The sequence below is a fragment of the Amphiura filiformis genome, chromosome 9 (genome assembly GCF_039555335.1).
Source record: "Amphiura filiformis chromosome 9, Afil_fr2py, whole genome shotgun sequence".
Taxonomy (NCBI): Eukaryota; Metazoa; Echinodermata; class Ophiuroidea; order Amphilepidida; family Amphiuridae; genus Amphiura; species Amphiura filiformis.
Window position 1 is genome coordinate 32,935,356 of NC_092636.1, and position 7,713 is coordinate 32,943,068.

Genomic DNA, 7,713 nt, shown 5'->3' on the forward strand with positions numbered 1-7,713 from the left:
GGTTTTCCAAGTCATCTTGTGGATCTGATCAGCTGCTTATATGAAGACCAAGAATCGGCAGTCAGAACAAGTAGTGGAGACACAGATTGGTTCAAGATTGGAAGAGGCTTACGACAGGGCTGTGTGCTATCACCAAACCTATTTAACATCTACTCTGAAGACATAATGAGAACAGCTTTGGAGGGGTTTGAAGGTGGAGTGAAGTTTGGCGGTACAAGAATTACTAACCTGAGGTACGCCGATGATACCACTCTTATTTGTAGCAGCAGAGTAGAGCTGATTGATCTTTTGAAGCGCATCAAAGAGGCCAGTGAAGAAAAACACCTTCTCCTGAACACAAAGAAGACAAAAATAATGGTTGTAGACAGAGAGAGAAAAAGTGATGAGTTTGTGATAGATGGACAACAGATTGAGGAGGTGAAGCAATTTGAATATCTGGGTTCAATGATTAACAACAGTGGTGACAGCACAACTGAAATTAAGAGAAGACTGGCTATTGCAAGGACAACTGTGCAGGGCATGTCAAGCATATGGAAAAGCAGAGGCCTATCCATTGACCTCAAGGTACGCCTACTTCGTGCAACTGTGTTTTCCATTGCCACTTATGGATGCGAGTCTTGGGCTATGACCAAGAATGATAGGAAAAGAGTAGATGCTTTTGAGATGTGGTGTTACAGGAGGCTTCTACGAGTGACATGGAAAGACAGGAGAACAAATTCCTGGATCCTTGACAAGATTGGTACAAGTCTAACCATCAGAAGCGGCATAATGGAGAGAAAGCTGAAGTACTTTGGCCATATTGTCAGGAAACATGGAGGTGTAGAAAAACAGTTTTTGCAAGGGGCCATGGAAGGCAAACGAGGAAGAGGACGTCCACCAACATCTTGGACTAATGACGTGAAGCTGGTTTCTAACCAGGGAATGCAAGGTGCAACACACTTGGCATCGGATCGAGTGAGATGGCGTACTCTTGTGAAGACCACAGCAGCGCTACACAGCGCCACCTGACACAGAGAGAGAGAGAGCCTGCTGGTGGTTTAGCCGAAAGCCCTGTGCCATGCAAATATTAACAATCAAATACATTTAAAAATAATTAACTAGATATTTTATGCTCAGATAGCACGATCCTTAGCCAATGTTATTAACCAATAGTTAGCGTCATTAGTTACCGCAATTGTCGTGATTCTGGGCCTTATGTATTATGCATATTTGTACATCAATGTAGAAACTGGGTATAGTTGATGTGCATGTGCAACAGACGTCATTACTAGTGGTATTTAGTCAGCCATAAATGTTGGTATCTCTCCTTTTATCGCAGCACTCGAGAGAATCCCCCACCAGCCGTTGGATTTGTTCTAACATTAGCGGATCTGTGTTGTTATCTGCCATTTATCCAATGCAGATTGCATTAGCATCCAAATTGGAATTTGCGCTGGACTCTCATGGGATGATTTATGTGCAAACACCAAGTCTAGTGACTGCTGAAAGAACAAGTTGTGGCTCTGGATTCCAGGCCGTTTTTGCATCTTGCTCACAGGGTAAATGATCAAAGTAACATTGGTAACTTATGTTTGCTGGAGCGGCACCATGATTTTATTATGGGGAGGGCAAGACTGAACTTCAACCATCTGCACATAATTGTAACCACCTTGCAAAAGGAACGCCTTCACTTATTTGAGTGGTCATAATTTTTGACACAAGAAATTAAAAGCAAGAAAATAGGACGTGTTAGCAATTGTTTTAGCTGTGGTAGGGGATGGTCACTCATAAGTCTTGGTGATATTTCTATGATCTCATGTATATTGACGCCCTCTGTTGGTCAAAGTTACATTGAGGTTACGTATTGCTTTAAAAAAAACTGACGAGCTGTCGATAACTTGCGACCTTGATGTTTTTGGGCTGGGGGCCTAGTATCAAACATCAAGGCCGCAAGCCCGACAGGGCTGAGGCCGGGAACTCCCATAGTGAGGACTTGCAAGTAATGAGATTCCAATATATAATGGCCCCGCAGGGCAAGAAAGCAATCCGTTACCTTAACTTATCGATAGCCCGTTTTTGTTACTCAGTTTGTTGGGGGGGTTAAAACAAACCAATAAGCATATCGACTTAAATTGACGTTTTTGCTGACACAATTATATTTACCTTTCTATTTTAGAAATCAGTTACGAAGGTTTAAACCAAACTCTAACTCCAGAAAACAGTTGTTATGGACACTGCGGATTTGCATTTCGGTCTATTGCCATTTGGTCTAAAACCATTTCGTCTAATTCCTGTTTAGTCTATATTCAATTGGTCTATTACCAGAAAGGCTAATTGCCACTTAGTCTAATAATCATATAGTCTAATGTCCATTTAGTCTAATATGTGACCGTACAGCACGAATGAGCCGTAAATGTCCTCAATTGAATTCTGAGTTACAGTGTAAAATGGGCATGAAGGTCATATCCATAGGTATTTCAATTTGGTGCTACGTGTATCTCATTAAATGAGGTACACGTAGCACCCAATTGAGGTACCTATGAATACGACCTTCATGCCCATTTTACACTGTAACTCAGAATACAATTGAGGACATTTACGGCTCATTCGTGCTGTACGGTCACATATTGTTTGGTCTAATAACCGGTATGTCTACCAACCATTTAGACTAATAACCATTTGGTCTAATATTTCTTTAATAACCATTTGGTCTAATAACCGTTTGGTCTAATAACCGTTAGGTCTAATACTCGTATGGTCTAATAACCAGTTAGTCTAATACCATTTCGTCTATTTATTAATAAACTAAATGCTTGTAAGACTAAATGGTGTGTAGACCAAATGGGTATTAGACCAAATGGCTATTAGACCTATTGGTTATAGACCAAATGAGTATTAGACTAAATGGTTGTTAGACTAAATGGTTTTAGACGTATTGGTTATTAGACTAATTGGTTATTAGACTAAATGGTTATCGGACCAAATGGTTAAAGGACCAAATGATTGTTGGATGTAGTGGATATAGACCTAATGGGTTTAGACGTAATGGATGTAGACGAAATGGATATTAGACCAAATGGTATTAGACCAAATGGCAAATCCCGCCGAGAGGGGTGCAAGCAGTTTTTGGCAAGTCGAGAGAGGAAAACAATTTTGGCACGCCATTTGAAAATGCAACACAGGGGGCTCATAATTATTGCAAAGCCCCTAACGTAAACCACAATAAATTTAGTATGATCATCGAGAATCCAGCCTTGGTCGTACGTCATCGTTCCTTTGGTCGTAGAGGGTGTCCTTAGAATGATCAGTACCGATATTCACTGTCGTAGTGCACGTTAGTAACCATTGGTTACTACTCCAAGCAAGCCCGCGACACTCCGGAGGACAGCAGAAGACAGAAAATGTGACTCTCGTGCTAGTCTCCTACACAACCAGTTAATTATGTGGTCCTGACACTCGTCGTTCATACCGCATACAGTCTGGCCCGCGCCCGAGACTAGCACGAGAGTCACATTTTCTGTCCTCACATCGGTATAGGCCGTTTGCACGGTTAATTGTACGGAGTGTCGCTTCTCTATCTTCTTTTTCTCGGCTCCAAGCCTGGGCTCATACACCTGTTCCGAATTTTGATATGCCATAGGCTTTGTGTTGTGATCATTTCGATCAGTGGTTCGCAACAAAGAAAGCGTGATCCAGTTGACCTAGCAACGGTCATATTCTAACGTGCACTACGACAGCGAATATGTCACAGACTTTACGCGGTATCATCAGTACAAGTATGTCTAAATTTGGTAAGCTTTACAATTTTACAACAACGGTGATTCTTGCATAATATAAATAGGAAAAGACAAAGTTATGCGAATCATGTTATTGGGTTGTTCAGAGTTTTTGTGTCTGTACCTCACACCGAGGCCTGTACCAAAATAATCTGATCTCCAAAGTTTGATTTAAATTGGACTAGCGGTTTTGATATTATTAGAAAGCAACATGTGTTTCACAACATATGGGTGGCAACCACCATGCGGGATGAGGCTATCACTTTTTTCCGATGCCAAAATCGCTAGTTTGATAAGGATCACGTTAAACTGTAAAATTCCCAGTGACATAGATGGGTACTAGTCATTTTCGGGCATCCTGTATCATCGTTGTTCTCCGTCGTATTTGTTAAACTGCATCTATCTGGAAAAAATGTAAGAAAAAATGTTATCGTTAATCATTAAATTATCACGGGATCATGAACAAAATCAAACCGAGGTCATCCGAGGTCAAAGGTCATATTTTTGGCCATACCTGTATCTAAAAATCTACTAACGGAAATTTTGAAAACTATAATGGTAATCATGGAAACGGCCCATTTGTTATAATTTCCCCCAAAATACGCAAATTTGCCAACTTTGACCCATCACAGGTCAAATATTTTAGAAAATCACATGATAACAAATAACATTCTCCTGCCCCAATTGACTAAAACATAAAATAATATTGTTGTCGTGCCATGGAATGGGCGTTTTAATCTCTAATCATGATTGTTTGGGCACTATTCAACATGTTTGATGTGTGCGAGCAATATATCGATATAGACTGCTCACCGCTTAAGTTAACGATTTGAAACCTTCCAATCCTTCCCGTCTTTTAATCGTCCATTCCTTCCCGACTTCTAATATTCCAATCCTTCCCGACTTTTAATCTTCTCGTCTGTCAATCTTCCAGTCCTTTCCCTCTGAACCAAGGTACTTTTGACTTCACCATCTTCTATATTTATTAATTAATAATAATGGTGTATAGTGTATACTCTAGACATTCTTAGGTGTTCGGAGCTGTCATGGCTTCTCGTGCCAATTACACCATCAAAACGCAAGGTGTTCTTCTCTGGAACGATCTGCGCCCTCTCGTCTGACATTTTTAAATTGATCTACATTAATTTGACAAAATGCATGCCAATCCTAATGACAAAGTTCACGTTTTTCTATAAAAACGTTGAAAATATTAAAGCCCTTAAATCACAAAAGGTCCGATTATGAGCCTGTCGCACCCTAATGCACTTGTGCAGGGCCACAGTGTCGCCCTTCCCTCGTATCAATGTCCATCTCCCTATTTTGCTTCATCCTGCCCCCCCCATGATCAGTCTCCCCACTCCCTCCCCGGTCCCTACTCTCTCCTCTCGAGTTCTTCTCTTTCTAGTCTTTCCGTCTCTCCCTCTCCTCTCTTTCTTCCTCACCCCCTCCCACTTGTTCAGTCTCAAGTATCTCCCTCCCTCCCCCTCCCTTGCGAAATTTATCAGTATGATCCATGACTGAAAATAAGCTCTGCAAAAATAAACATTTAAAATAAACCCGAGTCTTGCATATAGGCCCAACCAATTATCAGATTAGATTGCCATTGGTACGAATGAATAGAATACATTATCTTTGCTCCAATGCAATTCTTTTGTATTGCATTTCAATATAAAACATGATTACCAAATCACCACTTGTACGCGCCTAATTGGGAGATATTTGACTATTTTAGACGCTCGTTTCATCGCCAATTGATATGAAAGACTTTTGCTTATAACTTGGCAACATGGTTAGTATATATTTCAATGCAAGACTATTTTTACGAGCTACTTACGTCTAGGCGTAAGTGCATATACACCAAACACAAGTCAATTGAAGCCGTACAATTTACCGCGAATTTAGGACCGTAAAATTTAGATTCTTCTTTTGTCTAGATTAGCACCCAACCGCACATCGCAAGGTTTTATGTCAAAAATCAATATAACTTACCAAAACGAAAACTGAAATTCACGAGCTTCAAATTTTCAGTAACTAACAAAAGGCTAGAAAAAGATTGGTCACACCTGGGAGACTACCACTTCAGGATAACAATGACTTACAAAAACGGATACGGAAACAGAAACTGAAAAGATAAAACGACGGTTAGTGCCATATTCTTGTAGTCAGTTTGAGCAGACCATTTGATTCACATTTCTGGAGTTTGCAAATTAATTTTTTTTAAAGGGCTAAACATTGAAAAACGAAGTGCGCCCAGTTTGCAGGAACGAAACTTTATTTATTGCTTTATCTATTTTTTTAAATCATGCTTAACAATACTCTGCTTGCCCTTTAGACGCGTTATAGATTACTATTGGTTCAATGGTTCAATAATTACAATTAAAATAACATCAAAATTGATTAAGTCACATACGAGACAAAAAAAAAGCTGGACGATACAGGCTGTCCCAGAATGATCTATACTCATACTGGGAAAGTTGATTTATTTTAGGTATGAAGAGCATTATTATTATTGGTAGTATTGTTTTCTAAGATCTACATATTATGTGACCATCCACCACACACCAGCCGTTAAGTCGGCCCGGTCAATTTTGTTTTATGTCGTGTTTAGAAAATATATATATCCGAAGCTTTAAAATGGTATATCATTTGACTTCACACAACATCCAGAAGCGGGTTATTGTTTGTTGAATTTTTCTCCTTAAACAAAATGGTATCTTATTTGGTTCACTACATGGGTCTCTTTTTCCACATTGCTGGTAATAAATATCAAACAGTCATAATTGGCGGTCATTTCAAATCATCCCACAGAAAGTCACAGAATAAGGGACCGATCGTTATTTACGACAGGGAATGGGCGTTTTGGGGAAAATATCGACAAAAAAATCGCGTTCTCCCCTCGCGTCCGCTCAAAATTTTCGGATTCCTCCCTTGTTTTCTCGAATTTCTCCATTTAAAACTTAACAATCCCCCTCCTGGTTCAACCAAAATTTCGCGTTCCCCCCTCAAGACCTCAAAATGCCCATTCCCCTGTTGTAAATAACGATCGCTCCCTAAGTAGGTGACATGTTTGACATTGTATTACACCTATCAAAATTATATACACTGTTGACTATGAAACCTAGTACAATCGTGTAAAAAAGTTTGAAATACTATTTTTTTTAAATACGCTGTTTTTTCTTGGAGATACACCCTATTTTGAAAGTGACCCAGGTGCTCCAAATACGTGAGGAACAATTTTGAAAGGCTATATTAAAAATAAAGGGGTCTTTTAAAAGGGGGTCCTGCATTGATATGTGCTAAAGAGGGGGTCCTTTTGTGATTAAAAAAATAAAGACGTCTTTATGGGTACCAGGATGAGAGAATTGAACAAAAACTAGTCTAAGATGACAATTTTTGGGGACAAATGTAGCGTTTTTCATGAAAAAGTATAAATGCAAGACGTTTGTATCAATTTTATTAAAAACCTCCATCACAAACCATAGCAAGCAGTACCCCTTCCTTATTCAGGTTGATTTTACATATTTTTGAGTTATTATTGAGTAATGCATGTTTTAGGAAGGTCATGGCAAAAAGGTAAATAATGATCCAAAATTTTGTCCCGGACTGTAACTGTAACTCCTCGTGGTAGCCTATAACCAGCCAAATAAACAAAGACATGACCAATATCATGTTATATAATACTGTAATGCTTCCACCACCCAATGTCACCAGAAATATGCAGCACTGGTATGGGGTTGTAAGCTGTGTGCCTCTTACCGATATTGTGAATAATTCATGATAAATTGTAGTGAGTTATATTCCTGAGCAGTGTCAACTTCTCATTATTTAGTTTCTCTTGTTCATTTATTTTCAGGGAGCGGAGAGGAGTTCGCAACAAGGGACAGTAGTACTTACGGACTTCTCGATGGCGTTTGACATTGTCGACCATACGTTTCTTATTGGTAAGATTATCGATATG